Raw genomic sequence first — 23,232 nt, forward strand, 5'->3', positions numbered from 1 at the left:
AGGTCTGCTAGGTCCCTGGAGAGCCAGAGGGGCTGCTGTGCCGTCTTGCTGCCTTTCCTCCAAGATGGAATAGACTTAGCTTGTGCAGACAGTCTTAATAGGATAGCTTGCAGACAGTCTTAACTATGCCAAAATAAATTTTTATGTTAAAATGGCCAGTTTGTATCTGTTCAGTTGGGAGTGAACTTTCTTAAACAAGGTGTGAAAGAATTTTGCTTTCCCTTCAGGGAACTTTTCTATTGCCTCCTCTTCATGATCCCAATTCAGGAAACCCAATAAGCATGCATAACTTTAAGTATCCATGTAGATACATGCTTGACTTTATATATAGACAACCATAAATCCACTGGATTATGGTGTACATGTAAGAGGTCTAATCAGGTGCCTGATAAACTGCACAATCAACAGCAAAATCAAAATTAAATAGAGAGTTTTGAAACAGCCTCGAAACAAAACAGGGCAAGTCTAAACATTTTGAAAATTTCGAAATGTTTCAAGTTTCGAAGCTCAAGCTGGGCTTGCCTGCAGGGAAACTAAACAAGCCTATAACTAAATCGTATAAAGAAACTAAAGCAAGGAAAGGAAGGGGGAAAGGAGCACTCTCATTATTGACTGTGTAGCTGGCCAGTGACTGTCATCCTTTCCTGAGGTCCCTTCCAATCCCAGTGCTCTGGGGCAGGGATGAAAAAACTGCATAAAAGGCAGCATTGTTTGAACTGCCCTGGTGTCAATGTATCAATTTGCTGACTGAACACCACTGAAAGACTTTTTCCCTCAACAAAATCAACACAACTTGAAGGATTTCTAAACTGCACCATTTGAAGATCTGAGTTCTGTCCTCTCCTCCCTACACCTCTAGAAATAACCTTCAAAGGATTTTTTTCTGCTCTCGTATGAGTGACAGTTCTTTTAAAAGTAGTAAATACCCTAGTTTGGAACTAGTACATGACATTTAAGTGAAACCACAACATTTAAGTGGAACTCCTTCTTTAACTGTGAAAGTTGGGAGAAGGAAGTTAGGGTTATAATGGGAAGCTAACTCCAAGATTAACTGACATTTTTGTACTCTTCAAGAAAGCCAAAAAGCTACTTAAGGTAAATCAGCATTTTTATTTTTTCACTGTTTATCTAAAATATTTAGCATTTTTTACTAATCAGATAAGTTAGCTGAATACTGACAACAGTGTATCCCTTCTGAATTTCACTATTTCTTTCCGATTCCCATTGGGACCTAGGTGGAAGAACCTGTCAGGAAACTTTATGCAATGGCATTGCTCTCTTTACAAACACTTTGCCTTTTTACTTGCTAGCATTACTAAAAGAGATATGTCTAGGTATAATATCAATCAAGCTTAAAAAAGCTCCTTTATATTAGGTCCCCTATTCATGTATAGTGCTACAGGAGGATTTTTCATATTATGACAAATTCACAGCCACTTAGGACTTCACAGCTGTCACTCTGCGGCACATCATGGCCTTTTGGAACTTCATTAATAACAACAACAGGAAACTGATCCATCTGCTTCAAAACCACAGAACCCCATCACAGAAAATAAAGGAATATCTCCATTACACTGTTACCAGTACGCTCAGGACATAGTTGAGCAGTTCTGACTCCATTTAATCATGGCACTGATGAACACACAGTGCCTAGTTCAGCTTGTTATCTAATTAATTAAACAAAACTGTACAAAGTAAAGATAATACTTCTGTAGAGTACAGTTTGAAGACGTCATTTAAAAGGCTGTTTTGAGCTACTAATCCAGACATCTGTAGCAGCTGTGGAGCCAGAGCAATGATTTCAACCCTCTGACAAGAAGCATCAACAATGGCAAAGGAACTCCGATACACTCTTGTGTATGTGGGCAAGCCACCTCCACAACATGACAGACATGCAAAAACTCTTCAAATTATCGAATGCAAATTTGCTTTCAAAATCAATTTTTAAATGCTTAGTCAGAAATAGTGGTAAGCAATTATTGACCTTAAGCTGAAAAGTTTAGCCAGAACCAGTGGTAAATAATTATCGATTTAAAGCTGAAGAGTTAACGTGCAAATCAAAACTGAATTATTTGGTTGCTCTCAACTTTCTATCCCTTATTCATACAAATAGCTTTCAATTTTCTATAAGAAAGAGAGATTTATTTGTTATAAATTGTACTTACCATCAATATAATGAAAGAGCACCTTAAAATGGTTGGGCTAAGGTCTGCCTTCCTCATTATATACTAGGCAAATTCTAAATACTAGACTCAAAATTATACCATAATGATTCTACCTAGCATATGTCAAATGTCACACAATATAACAGGCTTTCAGTGTAGACCAGTGCCCCACAAATCTGAATGTAGGATACAGGCACTAAAAAACAGAACAGAAGATAGAAAGATCTTGGATAAACAAAATGATACCATTAAACAGAATAAAGGATCTTTTCATAGGCAAAGAGAGTAACTGAGAACTGTGCAAGACAGTCATCTGTGGCTGCAAGCCTCTAGTAATGGAGAGGACGAAAAGAAAAGCAGCATAAATTAGAAAGTAAATTTACCAGCTTTGAGGGAATTATTCTCCAGTTGATACTATATTAACTTATAGAAGAATAGATCCAATTAAGCTCTTATTATTAACTATGTAAAATAAAGTTTGCATAAAATGGATTTGATGCAATCCAGTTTTAGCTAAAACCATCAGATTACAAATTGATGGTACTACCTTTACAAACCATCCTAAGGGGTGAAGTTACACATTGTACTTAGCCCATAGGAAATCTGTGGAATGTTAAGCAGTGTTAAGACCAGAATATGGTGTGACCAGTTGCACATTAAGGGACAGTACCATGTTTTATCTGCACAACTCTGATTTGTCACCAGAGGAATAGTGAGCAGGGATATGGCTAGGAGCCAGGACACCTAAGCTCCATCTCTGCTCTCTGTAAGGAGGGTGAGGAAGGGCTGAGAGAGGTACACCCTGGGATGCTGGAGGGTTGCAAATGAGGGAGGGAGAGGGAGCTGGGCAGGGCTGGGGCTTCGGATCTGGGTGGGAATGTGCAACCACAGGGCTCAGGTGGGGAGTCAGATGGAGCTGTGGGTTGCTCATCTGGGGGGAGGCAGGAGGGCTGACTTCCCACCACTGTGCAGTCTTGCTACGGGGCATGAGGGGTACATGCCCCCCAGATCTGTGCATGAGATTGGGGCAGATGTGGAATGGTGGCTGCGAGCTTGGGTCCTGGCCTCCCCTGGGGGCCTTCATGGCCCAGCAAATAGGATCCAGCATGGCAGGGCAGGGCAGAGCAGGGAGGGGAAGTTTGGCGTATGGAGTGTGCCACCTCGCTGCTGCCAAGTGAGTAGGAAGCACCTCGCCATGGCAGTACCAAGTTTCCCTGCCCCACTCTGCCTTCCTCATGCTGGGTCCTGTCCACTGGGCTGCAGAGGCTCCCAGGGAAAGGGCAGCATGGCAGGACACCCTGAGCCTGCAGCTGCTCCCCCATGGGCTCCACTCTGGCCATGCCGCCCATGGGACTGAGGAGCTCTATGCTCTGCTCCAGCTGCAGCAGCTGCCACCTCCCGTAGGTGACAGCCAGGGCTCAGGCACTGCTGGAGGACTCAGTGGGCTCCAGACCCAGGTCCCTGGCCCTATAGCCCTGGCAGCTGGAGGCCCACTCTGGCAGGTTGAGGGAATTGGGGGGGCTGAGGGTGGGGAGTGAGGGGCACAAGCAGGGCCAGGAGCTGTGCATTAGGAATGAAGGGCACCAGAATGACTGGGTGCATGTGGCTTGGGAGTGAGGGGCAATGGCATGGGAAGGACCCCAGCATATCAGGGCTGCTCACCATCACAAAGCAGTCATGGGGCGGGGAGGAGGATAGGCACAGCTGGAGTTATATCCTGGTGAGCAAAGGGGGCAGGAGGAGCTCTGATTTTCCACAGTAAAACCCCTAAAAATCAAATGCCAACATTTACAGGTATTTAGAATTTATTTTATTACAGGTAACACCCCATACCTTGCAGATGGCATCCTTATCAGTCTCCAGACCGCTGGCCCCTGTCTAGCTGTGCCCCTCTTAAGTGCTAGGCCCCAGGCCCCAGTATGACTGTTGCTTTGCATTCTCTGCCCACTCCGCCCCTCAGTAACTGCTCTAGTCTTCAGCCTGTCCTGGCAGGGCTCAAAGCTGTCATGTGCCCCATGGGCACAAATGGGATATCTGTAAACTGCCCCCTTTGGTCCCAACCCAAACCATGGGTTCAATTATAACTTAAACACTAAGCCCCTGCACTACAACAGAAACATAAAGGGATAATAGCCCTCTGTCTCCTTAAGAGGGTAAACCTGCACTCACTAATACAGGGTACTTCTGATCCTGGGTTCCTTACAACTTCCCGGAGCCTCACTGTTCTTCAGATTGCAAAGCAATCAGTCTCACATCCCTGGACAGCTCTCCTAGGCAGGAGCTCCAAACCGGGCAGCCAACAAAGTTAGGCCAGCTTGCCAGCCCAAGCCCCGGGTTTATATGCACCCAGATCCCTGCCTACTTCCAGCCAACAGGCCACTTAAAGGTACCTGCTAACTGCCCAGTAGCCTATTGCTCCAGCAGCCTGCAGCTGCTGCACTCTGCCTAGCCTGCAGCGCTCCCTGCCTGGATTGTCTTTATCTTAAGATAACAGGGAGCCCCAGGCTCTCTGTTGCAGGGGTTTTAATGAGATATTTTGCAATGTTTAAAACAGAGAAAACCTAGATCCCTACAGGTTTTGTCATAAACAATTCCTAGGGTTATTCACCAAAAATGGACCAAAATCCCAAATTATTATTTCACCAGGTATGCTTTGTTGGTCCTTAAGTTTTCAGTGCATATGACCTAATTTCAACACTGCCCTGGGAAGTCTATGCAGATGCATTGAGTCTTTTGCCATTATGCTGTCCTAAATTCACTGTTCCTCCACTCTCCAATTCTGATCCTCCTTTTTCCAGGCAGATGACATTGCTCATATGGCTACTAAGAATCCAGTTTTAGCCTGAATATTAAACTGGAAGGGGTTTCCTTCATCAAAGGTTGTAGATGAGTTTAATATATTCTGTGCTGTTGTCTGCTGTTCTGCTTAGCGTTGAGGGCAGTCAGTTGTTAATAAAGATGGTTTCCCTGTGTAACCTCTGGGACAAGAACCCCATAGATGCACAATAAATAAGGTTCAGGTTATAAAACATGTTTTTGCAACTGGACGTATGTCCCTTAACAGCTGGACTCAAAACTACTACCTAAAACCACACAATTCACTAAACAAACTTTAGATGTGGACCTTTTCAGTTCCTACTGGCCTAGCTTGAAATTCAACTCAGCAAAGCAGAAAAAGGCTTCCTGCTCCTGCCTTAAGATTTGGAAGAGAAGGATGAGCTGAACTAAGACTTTAACTCCTCAACTTCAGATACTTCAAAGCAACTTTGAGGGGGGAAAACAAACATCCAGACTAAAAGAGAACAGACGTAAGGAGGTAGAGAAAGGCTTTTGTATTCTTTCCTGCTTTTGAATTGTTTAGACAATGTGTTCCATTACTCCATGAGAGTCCCCCTTCATTTCCAAAAGATAAATCAGAAAGCAACACTTATCCAGGTTTGTTCAACATGCACTGCAATACAATACAAAACTTAGTCATTAACCTCATGTATTTAAATATCAATATATTAACAGATAAAGTACATCTGTCACAGAGTCCATACATTTGGGATGTTATTTTGCCTCATTCAACAAAAGTTGTTGGGTTGCCTTTTGTATGCATAATTATTCATTGTGGCTAAAATGCTATATCATCTGTTGTTCAAATTATTCAACTCATTTCAGGAATAGGCAGATCATAAGTAAAAACAAACAAAAAAAAAGTAACCAAATTACAAGATCCAGACCTTGTTAGACTTCTTAAAAAGAGGGCTAAAAAGTCAGAGAATCCAGTGAAACATCCGACTAAATAAGTAATAAACTCTTATCATTTATGCATCTTTTTTTTATTTTATCCACCAGAAATTTAAAGAGACCCCCCAAATTTTATATTATTAGTCTGTGAAGCAAGGAGTACTTAGAGTTATATCTTTTGTTGGACTAGTGTCATTGGGGTAGAGTTAGACAAGATTTCAAATGCAAGACATTTCTGGATCTCGTGGATACAACACTCTAAACTATATTTTTAGTCCAGAATTTTTTCATTTCAGTGTGCAAATTAAGGGTTTAAAGCGCCTGTTATAATGAACCTGTTATCACACCCATGATTACAAAGTGATAACCACCGCTTCCACAATACTACATTTGTGTAATACAGAGATAGACAATGCTGCAACTCCATATCACAGTTAAGTCTTGTTAAGTTTCTCTAGAACCTTTAAATCAGACTGAAATTTGGATCAAGACATATAATTTTTTAAAAATTGCCAGAAAACTAGAGAATGGTTTAGATGCCCTACTAGAAAACATTTAAAGCCAAAAAGATTATACAGAAATACTAGCCCATAAATAAAAGCATTTCCATCTAAGAGATGCAAAGAAAAAAAATTATAATTCAGCATAATTTTCACAGCAAATACATTTGGATCTCACTTCTGACCACTATCACCCCTGGTCCAGCACCAGGCAGCATTGTACCATGCTAAAATAATGAATTTACCCCTTGACATCTTTCCAAAAGCAGAGATGCTTACTGTGCTTAAATGTGCCTATCATGAGGAAACTGAGAAAAGAGGTCATAAAACCCATTTCCCTTAATGACCCAAGCCAAAATCCAAATGTGAAAGGTTAGTGGATCTGAGTGGTGCATAAAATAAATGCAAAATTATAAAAGTTAAAGTTATTTCTTGTTCCCCTTACAAAGTAAATATTGATTACAGTGCATACAGATGTCAGGGCGTGACCTACATTAACATTAATATAAGCAACTTAACTGAACAATTATGCTTATCTGTTTTACACACAAAAACAAACAGACACACAAACAAACAAACAACCACAGCAACAACTACAAACAAATAGCTGACTAGTTAAGTTTTAAAATGTTCAACCAGGAATATATATATTTCAAGCTGCTGACATAATACCTACATCTTTCTATAGAACAGGTGAATGTTGCCCTAAATGCCTGAATTTTAAAAAGCACACCTCTAGATCATAGAGGGTTATAACTTTAATCTTCAGCCTTGTTCCTGGCTGTTGTAAAGGAATTTAGAAAGATCTGGGTTAAGATCATGCACTCACTCACACTAAGTATTAGTTATCATTATGACAGTCAGGGGCTGGAGACAGAAGTTATATATAAACCAGTATAAGTGATCGGAAGCTGGTTCAGATCTGCAACACAATAGAAGTTCAGTGCACATAAACCACTTTCAAAATGGCCGAAACCAGTTTAAGATAAACCTAGATGGATGTAGTACCAGACTTAGGTTAAATTGGTTTATTGAACTTCTGTCCCAGATCCCCTCCACATTTAAAGTTAGCTCACGGTCCCCAGGATGCTTTGCACCTCCCCAGCAAGCCCTTTATTGCAGAGTGAGCAGGCTAGTCTTGGCCCAAGCTGTCCATTCCAGCTGAGCTGTTAGGCATACTCTAGCACTCCTGGCTTCTGGCCTGGGTGACTGCACGGATGTGGCTGCATTTCCAGAATCAAAGTGAATATCTGTTCACTTGTTTATCGATTCAATCTATGCAGCTTAAACTAACCTGCAACAATTGATTGATTTAGCCTTGGGCTTTGTGACTGTCTGTATTTGGCCAAAACTCTCCATTGACCAATTTGGCTTTAAAGAATTGATCTTAGATGTGGTGAGGAAGTTCACACCCACTAGGTAAGGGACAATGTAGACACAGAGGACAATACTCAAGTTACAAATATTGGGTATTTTTACATATGTTGCAGTGCCGGACAATGTGAAAAGTGCCTGGCGCTGTGACGTATACAGTTGTATAAGTGGTGAAATGCGTGACAGCGGTGAGGAAATGGCAGTGGTGCCCTTTTTGAACTAAAACACCTCAGAGGTGCTTTAGTTCAAAAGGGCACCACTGCCGTTTTCTGCATGCATTTCACCACTTATACAACTGCATATAGCACAGTGCAGTTTGCCTTAGCTTGGAAAGCGGCGGATCTCCAGCACACCCTGGGAAAACATGTATGTGTATAAATAACCAATAATGGCACTTAATGAGAATGTTTTATCCCATTTCTTAATACTTAATATCTATTTAGTAAGCCATGTTAGGTCCAAATTAAAATGTATACAGGTATATTTTGCTTGCAGTTCCAGAGTGATTCTGCAGCAGAGAGATACCTTTCACAGAAACCCCATATTGCTTGGTGATATTTACCCTGAGTGTAGAGCAAAATTTTAAATCCCCAGACAGACTTCATTGTCAACCATACTGAAGGTGGCTTATTTTACACAAACAAGGCACAAAGGTGGAACCAGTCATTTCCCTTCACCCATAATGCACCATGTAAGAGACAGACTAAATTAAAAAATGAATCGGTCCATCTCCCCATTCTCACTTGATAAACCCTCACTTGCTGTACCCTTTTTACTCATGCTCCTAGGTGGATTCTGACAGGTGGCCTGTCAATAAGTATCTGCTCTTTAAAGAGAGACAGAGATTGAAAGCAATGCATTCTGAAAAACATCAGCAGCAGTTTGTTGCTGTAACCAGTAACTCATCAACTCTCAGCCACAGTCTCCATGCAAACACATATTCACCCTCCAGGCAAAGGGTAGGCAATGTGTGTGGGCTGGCAGTAGATTGTAATTTGGAAGCATATTGGTCACCAAGCTTTGTAAGTCACTAATAACAACTTTTAATTTCTGGTTTATTACAAGTGGCAGCATGTTATACTGGTCATTGGATTTAGACCTCATAGCATGGCTCTGAGACTTGCTGAGAGAGTTGGAGTTTTATTCTGCTTACCAGGTGTCTCTTAAATCATCAGCCAGATACTTCCTGGCACCATTCCCTCAGCAGTGCTAATGATTTATGACAGTTTATCTTGAATTGCCCAACTCAAACATTTAAATGTCCACCACAATCTACCAATGAACCCATCTGACTGCCATTGGGGATCAGTGGGAGAAGCTTATTAATACACATAAGATTTGGCAGCATGTCAGAATTAATCTATCACAACAGCTGGGATAATACACTAGTGCCTTCTCCTCTTTTTGTCTCATGGGTGGGATAGGCAGAAAAGAAGCCCACAGTGTGCCATCACCAGAGAGTGCTGCAGCGTTGTCTCACTTTGCTGTACTTGTCCTAAGTTTATCTAAATATTTCTGAGGTTTTCATTAGAACAGTATCTAAAAACTTCATGATCCAGGTCCCTTAGATTATTAAACTTCCTTCAGCAGGTAAATTCCAAAAACTTTTCTGCTCATTAATAATGTACCAAACCCTTTAAAAATTAACCCCTGGCTAGCAATTATCATATGGGCTCACTGCCCTCTGTAAGACAGAATCCCAACAATTCAACTGTGTGCCATAGGTCATTAGTAAGTAACTGTGTTTTTAGCTCAAGTGGGAGAGAACCACTGAGTTCTCTCTCTCTCTCTCAGAGAGTCTGAATGGGTCTGTGGTGAAGTATAGGACATAGGTAGCTTTGAATGTGTTGTAGTACCTTAGGAAAGCTCTTTGGGATAGAGGTCTTTTCATATTTTAAAGCACAGCTGCATCTAGTAGAGTTGCCACTTTATACAGTGAATTATTAATGATAATTTGTGGTTTACTTTGTATTTCCAACCCAAAGAAGGAACATCAACTTTTCATGAAAAGCTATTTTGTCCTAAGGAGATTTACCTCTGCCTAACGGTGTGTAACAGACAGCAGAGATAACCAACTTTTGATAATAGAAACCTCCCTGGAGATTCATAACGGGAAAAGAGGTATGTTTCAGCTCATTTGTTTCTGGCAGTTATATGCTAATTTTTGGATTAACAAAAATAGAACAATCCAGTGAAACAAACAGCAGCATGAAAATACTTTTCCTGTAGCATCATTTGCACCTGGTGATTTGCATGACTCTCAAACCTATGCAAAATGTATCCCGGAAGAGTTACTTCTTGAATTAATATTAAGGGTTCACCATTGTACTGTACACAATCAACATTACTGATGCTATCTACACTGAATGGACATTTAAATTATCTAGGATACCCTAGGTATAGTGTAATACTTGAAATGGGTTCCTTAAGTGTTGTCCTATCTTGCTTCCAAGATCTATGGAAAAGATTTGGAGGACTGTTCTTAAACTAACAAGCAGCTTCCTGTAATGTTAGTGGTGCTGATTACAAAAGAAAACAAAATAAATCCCTCCCCCCGCCAAAAAAGTAAAAATTATTTTTCATTTTTTGATCAATTTTTTCAGTTACATGAACAATCCACTGGCATATTAGCAGATGCTAATGTTCCTATGTGCTTCCAAAATATCTTGGAATATTTAGTAGGGAAAGCTTAAGGATTTTAATATGGGATGGATTGAGGTTGAGACAAAGAGGAGGGAAAAGCAAGATGAGCTGTGTAACACTCAGGAGTGTTGTTTGATGTGTGTACTGAGAGTTTCTTCTTAGCCCATACCAGAAGTGCAGGACAATAGGCACTTTGTTCCAGGAACAGAGAAAAGAAACAATCGTGACTCTGGGTCACAGCTCCCATCTTGGTTACCTGGTTATTCCAGCAAGAAGCAATTTGCCACTGGCATGAAAAGGAAGCCTGTAGTAGCTGGGCAAACTTGGAAACAATGAGGAAATTCCCAGATTCAGTGTTGTATTTGCAATCATTTCCGAGTCCAGAAGACTCACTTAAAAATACAGCAAATCTTACAATTTGGCCAGCTGAACAATTCATCTTTTCCCCTCCATCTTTCCTTTTGATCTTCCCCAGATGGCATTGATACCTCAAACACATATGCTTAATACTTCCTGTCTGCCTGTACTCATTGGGAAAGTTGTTCATTTCTGTCTGTCTGTCTGTCTGTCTCCCCTCACCTCAGCTGCAGTTCTGGAGGGCCCACATTACAAGTCTTAACTGAAGTATTTGCACGTTGCTTCAAGGCATCAATGATCTTTTATCAATTACTACCCTGAACCTAATTTAACAGACAGTCCATTATTGAATGTATATTAAATGTCATCAACTTCTTGCATTGTAACTACATTAGCTTCAATTCACATTACATTAACATCCAAAACCATTTCATTGGGACATGCCCTTTAAGTGATACTAGTTCCAGGCTATCAATTATTAGCAGATGAAGTATATTTTAATGCAACTTAAAGTGAATTTAGTTCTGGTGAACAGTGTTGGATCTATATAATCTGTTATACAACTATGACATTCATTAGCTGGAGTTGAGCTACAATCTACAGGCAATGTGACACCAGTGTTCACTATGCTGTTCCACCTAAGTTTCACCATTGTTTTTGCTGGGATCATTTACAAGGGATAAGAGTGTTAAAGTGATATTTAAAATAATTTTAAGCACATTTACCTACTCTGTCTAACTACCAAACTAAAAACAAGATAATTGGGAGAGAAGAGATGGCAGCTACAAATTTTAAGCCAAAATATCTTTCAGACCCAAAATATAGGTATTCCAATCTCATTGAAATCAATAGAGCTGTATGTAGCCCTTCTGACCTCAGTATCTATTCTGATAGCCATATTTGCCGCTCTCCCAAGCAGTGATAGGTTCACATGCAAAAACAGTGGAAAAGAAATCAGAGATGTTGAAGTACGGTATGTTTTCACTGTAACTTGTTTCATTCACATATACATGCCGTCAGACTCCATCAGATAGAGTCGGGGTGAAGCAGAATTGGTCATGTCAGGCTCCCTCTATTTGGACGGCCAGTGTATGTTCTAATAGGATACCATCAGTAATAATGTACAACTACTCTTCCTAATAACCTCATTAGTTTTAATAAAGAGACCACAGGCTCTCGTTTTAGTAGCAAGGACTCTTTTGGATTTATTGTTTACAAACAACAGTAGACACCAACATCATGCCCTATTCAGGCCTGGCACTAGCCAGGTTTACCTGTTGAATGTGGTGCCAGCATAAAGTATGGTTCCTGGCTGAGTGGAAAGTATTCAGGTTCCCAGACCCCTTTTATCCATTAGTCACAACAACTCATGCTTACAGTATCTGCCTCCTAGTTTCCACCAGTCAAATCACCAAACATGTTTAGGTGACATTATTCACATCCAGTTCTCCCAGACAGTGGGCACGTCTACACAAGATGCTATGTTGCTGTAGCAATAAGCTACTGCACCGTAGCTCATTGCTATGGTAATGTAGCATCACTGGGCACAAACTGATGGAGATGCTACTACGCAGTAGTAATGAGCTACTTCACAGTAGCAGCTAAAAATAACCGTGCAGTGATAGGACTGCACAGTAATGCCAGCAATGCTTAAGCAAGTACAAAATGACTGCACAGCCCGCCGCTTGTGTAGATATGCCTAGAGTGACCTTCTGATCTCTGTTTTATTGTCTTGTGCCCATCTTATCCATGATTTTCCATCCCTTGGCCTTCTAAGGTGCTGTGAAGCTAACACTCCCAACTGCCTCAGCATTTCTGCTTATACCATATATGGTCTGCTTTTTGATCACCGAGGTAACTGCTTGAGCTGCAGACCGAGTCTGACTGTGGTTCATGCTGCTATCAGGCTTCTATATGTACTGATCAATGGTTGCATTAATCCATGCTCCAGCAAAGCCTACACATACTAGTCACAAAAAGGTGACAGACAAAAAACCAGTCCCATAATCTCACCCCAGTATCAATGTCTGATTCTCAAGGAGCAACTCTGCCTCAAGGACAGCCTCTGTTATGTTCCCAAGATCCCTACACACAACTCCTTCTCTCTGGCTCCATGTAAATCCTTAAAAAACTCTGAATTAACCATACAGCATATCCACTTGTTACTCAGTCTTCCAGAGTTTTCATATGCAACACCAAATGAGACTTTGGCTCTTTACACATTTGTGCTTTCTGAGAATTTGCATTGATGAATTATCTGATTTAATATTTTTTTCCTGGTAACTACAGAGTGGGCACAGCTAGTTATTTTGCAGAAAGGCAGAATAATGAAGTGCTTATTGTTGATATGCAAGTTGTTTATTGGTTTGTTTAACTGAGAATCAAATCTAACACATCACCAATTTATATCCAGATGAAACTCAGAAAAAAATCTATGACAGAGAAAGTAGCAATAATTGATAGGAAGCTGTGTCACTGTGGGGAAGAGATACTTGAGGGGAAAAGAAAAGCCTTTTCTGGCATCATCTTCGCCACATTTCATTAAATATGTGAAAAGTGCCAAGCCAGATCAAAAGAAGATTTTTTTTTTCATATCTTAGTTCCTGGGGGAGGGGGCAGGAGAGGAGTAAATCAAACAAGATTTTTTTAAAAAAAATCTATATCAGCAGTATACATATACATTTATTTGGTAAAAATCACAACATTGTTTTGAACCCTCTGATTTCCACATGGAGACCAAGGGGGAGTCTACAGTCAAAAGTAGTACCTTCAAGTGAAATTCAGAAAGACTTTTTGGTATCTGTAACAGGGTGGCTCTCTCATCAGGTCTCCACCAGCCACCACACTCCTAAGGTAACTTCCCTCTTTGCTCATTTGCCATGCCTCAAGAAATATGAGAGTTGTTACCAAGGTGGGAGGCTATCTGTTACTTGGCCTGCTGACCTCTCCTCTGTGGGTCCCATGCCTTGCAGATGTTGCTCTGTATGGTACTTCTCTGGCCTATGGCAAGAGTAAACTGGGCACACAGTTGTAGCTCTTCTCTACAACCCCAGAGGGCCACTCGCATGCCACCCCTCTCTCACCGGGGTCCCATTTACTGTTAGCTCTCACCCAGCCTCTTTCATACTGCTCTGTCTGGAGGCCACACTCATCCCGCCTGGCCTCACCCACCTTTGGGCTTAGCTCTCCTTGCCTTGGTCTGCCCCAACACAGTTTGCTGGGTGTCTCCTGCTACCCTCACCTTAGCAATTCTATAACTATAGGCTTATTTTGCTCCTGACCCCTCACTGGGCCTCCTTACTCATTCCTCTCACTCAGGGTCTCACCACTCATTACCCCCAGGCTTTCCCCTGCTGCCTGGACACAGCCCCAGGTCCCTTCTCCAAACTGAGCTCAGCCTCAGGGCTCCTAAATGAGCTCATTAGAGCACCACCATGGATGCAGGGCTGCAGTTATAATGACACCCCAACCTACCTTTCACCAGGGAGATAACTGGCCTGGCATTTCCTGGGGGCTGCCACACCACTAGGAGCCCCACCAGACCATCCTTCCCCAGCAGGGTGCCGTTTTAGGTCTTACCCAGGACAAGTGTTCACCACCACCCCATAGCCCCTGCCCTTACCACCTGATATTCCCAGAGCAACCTCTCAGCCTGATGTTACCTCCTTCCTTCCTTCCTGCAGAAAACTGTAACCCAGCTTACATCCCTGGGCCAAAAATGGCTGCCCTCATCAGGCTGCTGCCTGTTTTCTGCCCCGCCACAGTAACCTAATTTCATCAGGTGACAGATGGTTAAACATTCCCACATTGCAACTTAGCTTATCATTTACCACGAGCAACATTTTGACAGAAATAAAAGCAGGAAGCTTCAAGTAGAGCTGGTCAAATTCATTTGGTTATTTTTATTAAATAATCTGGAAAAAGAAAACAACTGGATGTTTGGTCAGAAAAACCAAAATCTTCATACTCCAAAAAATGTATTTAATAAATGGTGGTTTCTAACCACTTAAAGACACTTCTAAGCACAAAACTACAAATTTTACTAAAATCCAAACATTTTATACTGAGAAAAAAAATCTGTGATATTTTTGGACATAAATAGAAGATTCATAATCAAATCATTTTTTATGAAAGTTTTGATGAAGTTGAGAATTATCCATAAAGTTCTTCTTCGTTTTGGATGAACAAGCCAATTGAGTGTGGAAAAACGTGTGTATACACACACACACGTGTATGTGCATATGTATAAAGTGTACATATATACAGATAGAAGGTATTGTTCTACCCATTGTTTGCTTTATTGCATATACACAGACATACAGGGCACAGCGACATTGCTATGGCACCATGCTTCAGTACTTACTTTTGGAAGCACTGAAGTATGGGGCAGTACAGGGGAGCACACCGGTACAGGGTTGTAGCTGCCGATCACATGTAGACTCATGCGATCGCCATGTTGCTGTAGTGCATCGTACAGCCATGTAGTGCATCTCTACAGTGGCTTGGGGCACCATGTAGATGCACCCGTACGCAAACAATTCTACCAAGTCCAGTTTTAAGTAAGCTTTGCCATGACTTCCTTTGGGTACTGTTCTGTCTTCATGTCTCATTCAGCTACTGTTAGTGCTCTCAAGCAGGAAAAAAAAAAGAAAAGAAAAGTCAATACTGCAGTCCTACCAACCTTCAGGCCTACTAAGTCATAATTTCCTTAACTCTCAATAGAGTCCACTGGCCACTTGGACTTGTTTGAGGGCCAGTGGGTGCTGTCCAGTGTGCTTTGCTCAGTATCCCCCTTGGCACACTAGTTTTAAACCTTTGACATTCACTCTGATCCCTGTGTCATTGTCAGTTTCCTCAAGGAATTGGTTGTCACTTTCCCAGTAGCATCCCTTTCTGAGGGGGCTTATAGTTTCACTTGGTGGGCCGTTCGTCCACAAACCCGTAAAACGGCAAATAGGCCTGGTCTTTCAGTCCATGCCAAATACTGTTTAATTCGTGTACTCTGTGCCAACTCTGTAGCCCCAGGAACTGGCAAAGCAAGGGGTAGTTGCCACTTTTAAACAGGAAAAAAATCACAGAGATTAGGGTCACAAGCTAATGGGCCAAAAACAGGGAATAGGTAACAAAAATGAAAAAATATCAACACCATGGAAACATACCACCTTAATTTCCTCCCTCTACCCCCACACCTCCAGGTGTCCCCAAACAAGCCCTTAGTCCCTACAGTACTCAAGCAGCAGCCTGCAGCTGCCCCCAAGTCTGAGTCTGGCTCCTTCAATCCACAGTCCTGGCTGATCAAGCCAGTGAGATCTCCAGCTCCAGTGCGCACTATTCCTCTGTGTAGGACTGACCAGGTACCACGTGTACAGTGTGTACTGCCCTCTCTTTCCCTTACTCCAGCCTCAAGCTTCCTCTAATGTTTTCCCTTACCCCCAGCCCCTGGGGGTTTCTGAATTAACAGAAATCGCAGCTCTGCAAACTGTCCCCTGGTTCCTCTTCCTGTTACACATAGCACATTCACATTACAACTCCAGTTCTCCTATACGAAATAAAAGATGCTCACGTAGCTGTTTCCCAACCAACTTTTCCCACTTCTCATAGGGTTTCTAGTTCTGCTTTCTAGGCAGCTTTACTAAACTGCTGACGAACCTTCCCCTTTATATCTGGGGCAGCTACAGCTGCCTGTGCTATCTCAGCTGTTGCTAATAAGGTACTTAGCCGCAGCAGGTGGGTGGGAGGGGGAGCTGTTCTGTCCATTAGCCTTGTTGAGGCTGTCAAAAGCACAGTTTATACACCTCATTACAGTACCCCTGACCATCAAAACTGGTAACAAAATCTGGTCAAGATATGGACCTACTGTGTTTTGTTTCTTGTTTTTCTCCTTTATAAATAATGCCTTATAATTATTTTTTAAAGTTTTTATTGTGTAATTATTTATATATAAGTAAACAGTAATGAGTAAAATGTAATCCTCCCTTCCTTCCTATAAGCAGACAACTGCAGCTCCTTGGGCTGATAAATACTACAGTTGTTCATATAGTGGGACAATGGGACAAGGGGGTGTAAATTCACTCCTTTGTAGTTTGTATGTGATAGCTGACCATTTTACCACTCGCAGTCTGACCGTGCTACCCTGTCCTCCCCCCACCACCTTCCTGACCTAAATGCTGTTATACTTCCTGATACTTCCTGGCTGCTGTTCCCCTTCCCTGATACAGAGCTGCATATTTTTGCATGTCTCCAGTAAGATAAAATTACCATGCAAAGATCCTTACAATGCCAGAACCCAGCAATATTTGTGCTCACACATTGTGGTTCAATGTCTCAAGCTGCAGAAAACATTGAGAAACATTAATGGCTCGCAGGAGGTATAACAGACCCCAGTAAGACTGGGACTGTTCCTTTGACTCTGGCATAGGCCGTGATGTATTTTCATATTTCACTGAAACTATAGTAGAATACAACACCTTTAGGCAACTGAGTCAGGAGCCTGAGCATTAATTACATTAGAATTACTGCAGTAGTTTGGGACTGTTTAGGGCTCCACCCAGTCAAACTAAACTAACTATGGAAAAGAAATGGAGGCCTAGTTTTCATAAAAGTTTAGAAAGAGCAACTTTCCTTCAAAAATGAAGCTACACATCAGCTAGTTTCATCCTAATCCATCATGAATCAGGTTATCAGAAGGAACTCAGAGCCAGGACACTGCTTTCTGCTATTTGTACTAAATTCTTAAACTTGAGTAACCTTTTTTCTACTTCCACACTGGCTAGATACCATTCTGACTGACTACACTACCTCTTCAAGCAGAGAAAATTCTAGTTCATGTACCAATACTAAAAGCGCAAAAACATTCCATTCAATTCCCTGCTAAAGCCAGTATCAGAGAAAGTCTTGAATAATGTATGTGCTTTAATCCATAACCCCCTCGCTCCCACGAATCAGTTCTCTTTCTACCTTGCTCTTGTTTTCCTGTAGCATTTTGAATCAGAATGGATTATGCATAAGGGACCTTCAAGCAATGTGAATTGCTTGAGAATTTAAATTAAGTCCTCTAGTTTAATTAGCTTTCTCCAGAGTTGAAAAATGCTATTTTATCATGTTGCAAAGGAGGTTCATGAGCACCCTAGTAATTGACATCCTGGCATAAATTCTCAGTTCTGTGGTAGTGCAAGTATCATTTCCTTGACTCCAATAATATTACTGGGTGTAAACTCACATTGCAAACTCCTCAGAAAAGGTTGAGAGGAACAACAGCTTTCTTGCTTTCACATACCCAGGACACAGCTAATGACTGTGAGTTTAAAGCTTGTTATAGCTTCTCAGGGAACCAAAACAGGGACAATTCTTAACTGATAGACCATCTAAGAAATTCTTAATGCTACTGCCCTTCTTAGCATAGAAATATAGTGAAGGAAAGTGATTTTAGAAGCAGGGGGCAGATGAATAATTCAGCAAATAGGACATAAGCAACTGAATAGACAGTGGAAGAATTAGTCTTTTGTTGTTACCGTTTTACTGGAATGAACAGAGGTCATGACAGAGTCATGTAAAATAATGAACAGTTTCAGTTTAAAGAAGCCTAAATAGGAGCCCTCTCACACTCAGTGCTAGAAGAAAAGCAAAATGTTATAGTTTATATAATATATAATAGATTTACAACATAGTTAACCTGTGAACTTTTTTAGCTCAGCTACAGAAATTGTTGGGACCAGGAGTCTAGCAATATTAAACATGTAGACTGGATTTACATAATGACGGCTAAAGATAGAGAGAGGGGCAATTGGAGCTAACTTTATATGACCATAGATAAAGAACTAGCTTGGCTATAATGGCTATGTAGCTTATATATAAAAACAAAAGAACTGAAAATTTTAAACTAGTATGTTGTTCGTTGCATTGATCTCTGCTCATACTTTATATACTAAATCTAGACCCTACTTGATCTGTTGTGGAGTTGTTCTGTTTATTTGCTGTATCTTCTTACTTTATAAGCTTTTGGAATGGGGACCACTCCTTTTGACATGTCAGTTTAGGACTCAGAATATTTTGTTACTGTTCACCTTTATATGTAAATAATTAATAAGCACTCCTATTTTGCCAAAGACTTCTAAAGTTAGAGTTGCATTTGCTTCATACTTCCCCGCAGTGCCATGGCAAGGAAGTTTGGTGCCCAAAACAAAGCCCTCAGAGGCAGCTTTCACCTCACACATGGATCCAGGGAGTACCCCTCCCCCCCACCATGCTTGCCTGGGAGTGCCCCCAGCAGCAGGAGACACTCTTCCCCTGCCCCCGCCCCCATCCCCCTGCTCCCTGCAAAGGAGCCACCCGTGGCTCTGTCCTGCACTCTGCCCCAGCTGGGCAGCATCTGTTGGCACCCTGGCACCCTTTCACTTTGGAGCCCCAGGCAGTCACCCCACTCACCCCACCCTTGCTTTGGCACTGCTTCCCTGCCATAGTATAACTAGAAAAATGACATCTCCTTTGGCAGCCTTACTTATTTGAAATGCAAGATTTTTCAAGCAGGAATGGTCACCCACTATGTCTTTGTCTATTCAGAACAAAAAGGGAAGGGAGGCCCCCCGATCTCAGTATCTCACAGCTGTTATCTCAAACCAGTAACAGGACTGGATAAAAATGTGTGATTGAACTTGTCATAGTGCCTAAGCTAACAATCTGACTGAAGCAATTTACTTCCGAACTATAAGACTTAACCACTGTTGGAGATAGCAAGTGGCCCACCCTATTCTATTGTATAACATGCTATATTCCAACAAATCCACATGTGCATTGTGAAGGAGCTGCTAGGTCCAAGCTTGACACAATACTATCAAAAATAGTAAAATATGTACCCTGATTTTTATATATTGCCATAGTGTTCCACAGCAGTCTTCTGTTGAGAAATATTTTCAGTTTAATCTCATTGTTCCTAATTGTGCCCAGCTGGTTCACTCTAAACAATTGTCTTCCCCTTCTTGGTTCTTGTACCTTCCAAAATGTATATGTGAAAAGATGAACCTTCAGAAACAGAATGTGACTAATAGTGTTAGAAGTCAATAACATTGCTGCCAAACTCTTTTTAACAAATGTAAGTGTTATTTTTACTTTTCTGAGGAATATTTAATGAACATCAAGTATTCATAGAGGACAGATAATATTTAAATGACATCTTTAAATGATTAAAAATGTACAACTCTCTAGCAGGGATTACTACATTAAGGCCTGCAATACATTTTCATTAGACACTCTGTCTCTGAAATGATATGAAGGAAAAAAAACCCTCTTTATTTCTGAGTAATTTTTGTGTAGTCCTAAAAAGGGAGCCCAAATCCAAGTTTTTGCCTTCAAAAAACTTAAATTAGTGTTTGGGACATCATATAACAATAATATATAAGTATTGTTTAGGCATATTTAATTGAAAGATCCATCATATAGGTATATTTTTATGAAACTATGTCCCACTAGCATAACCCCTCCTATAACATCTTGCACCAGGAATGAAACACTGCTGACATTCCAATATGGGATGCATTGTAATTTCTCAAGTTAAATAGGACTAGGCCTGGTCCTTAGTTGGAAGCAATACTAGTTATACCTAAATCAATATTTAACTGGTGCATTACTATCTTAAGAGGATTCATTTGTCTCCCTGAATTCCCCCTAAACATGCAGTCTGATATGAGAGTTCTTCACTTGTATTATTTACACTGATGTAAGCACTAAGAAGGGTTCAACATAAGGTAACACAGATAAAATGTTACATATACAAGGCACATCCACAGGAATTAGCAGCAAGAGAAGCAAGATTTAATGCACACAAAAATCAGTGAGTTGCCTTACCTAGTAAAAGCCTCACTAATTTACACTGACTGAAAAACCCATTGTAAATTACTTTATGTTGTGAATTAGCAACTAAATGAACATGTACAATAAAATGAAAGGTTAATGCATCATAATACATGCTTTGTTCATTTATGTTGACAATTGGAGGAAAGTTTAATTTATAACACTTCATCCTGTGTTAATAAGTTTACTGCAAGATACTTAACAAAAGTGATAGAAACGCAGTAACAGGCAATCTTAATCAAGTTCTCTCTCTGCTGCTAAATTATTGTACTAATATAGACAGTTATCTTTCTTCTTATTTCTCAGCAAACTCATACATGCAAAAGTAATTAAGCTAGGATAACAAAATGCTCCTGAAATGCACCTGTAGAAACCTTGTGTCTATATTCTTGTGTCTACCATAGGAAGCTCTTTCTGTATGTTAATCACCATCCCTATCTACCTTGCCACCTCCTCAAAAAAAATCATATAGGCTTCCTGTAAAATGCTTTCCTTTTTTTCTTCTCTAGTTATAGATTTAAAGTAAGTGGGAAGCCTTATATTTAAAGAAAAAAAGAAGCCCTTCCCCCCTCCCTTTTTGTGGGGGGGGGGGGGGTGAGGGGAGTTTCTCTTCCTAACTGGCCACTGCTTATTCAATTATGCTGGCTCCTCCCCTATAATGCTTATTTATAAGGTAAACGTGAAAGCATTTACTAGCTTACTGCTTTGGGGAGGGAAAGCAATTGGTTATGCTTCTCTGACTATTTCAAGGGAATTAAGTTATGTAGCTGGATTTTTTTTAGTAACAGTGTAATAAGTAATGCATGAATGTATATTTAAATACTCAATACACTGAAAGAGGAGAGTTAGTGAATAACTGTATGCCAAAGACTTTATCTAGTTTTTGCAGAAGTTGTTGAGAAAACTTGTGTTGATTGGGGTTAGGACACAAAAGATCACTTAGTCTACCCTCTGGGGGGCAGTTCTCTTTTAATTGTTCATCAGAGGAAAGAGCAGAGTAAAGTTTGAGTCCTTTCCAAGAATACTTTAAGTCTTTCTTCTACAGTGCCAGAGAAAAGATATTCCCCAAAGACCCTTGCTAAGTGCTTATATTCTATAAATGTAAGAGATACTGAAAGCAAAGAGAAAACAGGATAGCTGATAGCAAAATTCTTGAAAACCGTATTTAAGTACATAACACAGCAGCACTTATTTTCTTCTCCTGTACTGAAAAGTTATTTTACATTTCCTATCTTATGGTCAGGTCCAAATTCTTTATCTACGGTGATAAGGTATTACCTTAGAATGGCTTTTTGAGGGGTGGTGGGCTAAGGAAATTCGTCTGCATCAACTGATCATGATGCTGATGCTGCCACTCATATTTCACATCCAGTGTGTAGGAAAGGTAGTGCCAGCTATGATGTTCTCTAAAAAACAGTATTTTATTAATGGCAGGATCTTCTTATTTGCCTTCTCATTTTATACTTGATTCACATTTCAGGGTTTTTTTTTCTTTTTTTCCTGCACAATCATAATGATTAGAAACTTACTGGGGGAAAAATCTGATATTTTTAGGCTATTTGTATGAAAGTGGAAACCAGGAAGGGGAAGAATATTGAAAGACTTAATAAAATCAAAAGAGCTGGCACTACTGAATGTATCTGTACATACCAGAGTGGCTTTGCTCCTATATTATATCCACAGAGGTACTTAAGCATACTTTAGAAGTGCTGAAAAACCTCTTGGAGAAGACCCCAGTAACTTCAGTCCCTGAGTCTTCCTCATGGGGTTTCATTCACTCTTATCTTTTCATTGCTGATGTTTCTAGACCAGAAAACCATTTGGCAGCATACATAGGACTGTCTGAACATGGATCACTTCAGGAAATCTAGCATAGTCAGTGTATCATCCAAAAAGGTGGAACAAGCTGTGAAATTAAGTATGTAGACCTGGAAAAGCATTTGGTGGGGAAGGGTTAAGCTTTCAAGCTGCAAAAAAGAATGGACTGCAGATTTCTCTCCTAACTGGGCTGAGACTTTGTGGAAATTAGTGAAAGATCTAGTTGTGGACCACTGCTCATTCAAAGAAGGGATAAAAAACAGTGAAGTCACTGACTCTTAGGATATACGTGAAGGTTTGGAGTTGCTACAGGCTCATCCCTACCCATAATCGTGGTACCCTATTAAGTCCTTGACAGTCATTAGTTACAACCAATATAGTTTATAGTGGGCTTGGCTATCTGAGTTGTCCCAAGATGTGAGAAGCAGAAAGGTAGCTCTGAACAATTTTCCTTCCCACTCCTTTTTGTCAGTTGTTCCAAATTTTGTACAGAGGACAAAGCCTGCTTTGTACAGGTGTACATGATAATGCCTTATGGCAAAACAGTGTAGAGCCATATGCACACAATTTACTAATTATTTAAGCCCAATTGTTCACAAATGGGTAACAGTTTGGAGTGTTTATCTGGAGAAATTCATAGTTATAGTTATAGGGTTTCATAGTTAGTGGGGTCAGAAAGAAACCTGAGCAGATCATCAAGTCCGACCCCCTGCCATGGCAGGAAAGAGCACTGGGGTCAAACGACCCCAGCAAGGTGACTGTCTAGCCTTGCCTTAAAGACCCCCAGGGTAGGACCC

The sequence above is a fragment of the Crocodylus porosus genome, unplaced genomic scaffold, assembly GCF_001723895.1.
Source record: "Crocodylus porosus isolate Cpor-Errol unplaced genomic scaffold, CroPor_comp1, whole genome shotgun sequence".
Classification (NCBI taxonomy): domain Eukaryota; kingdom Metazoa; phylum Chordata; order Crocodylia; family Crocodylidae; genus Crocodylus; species Crocodylus porosus.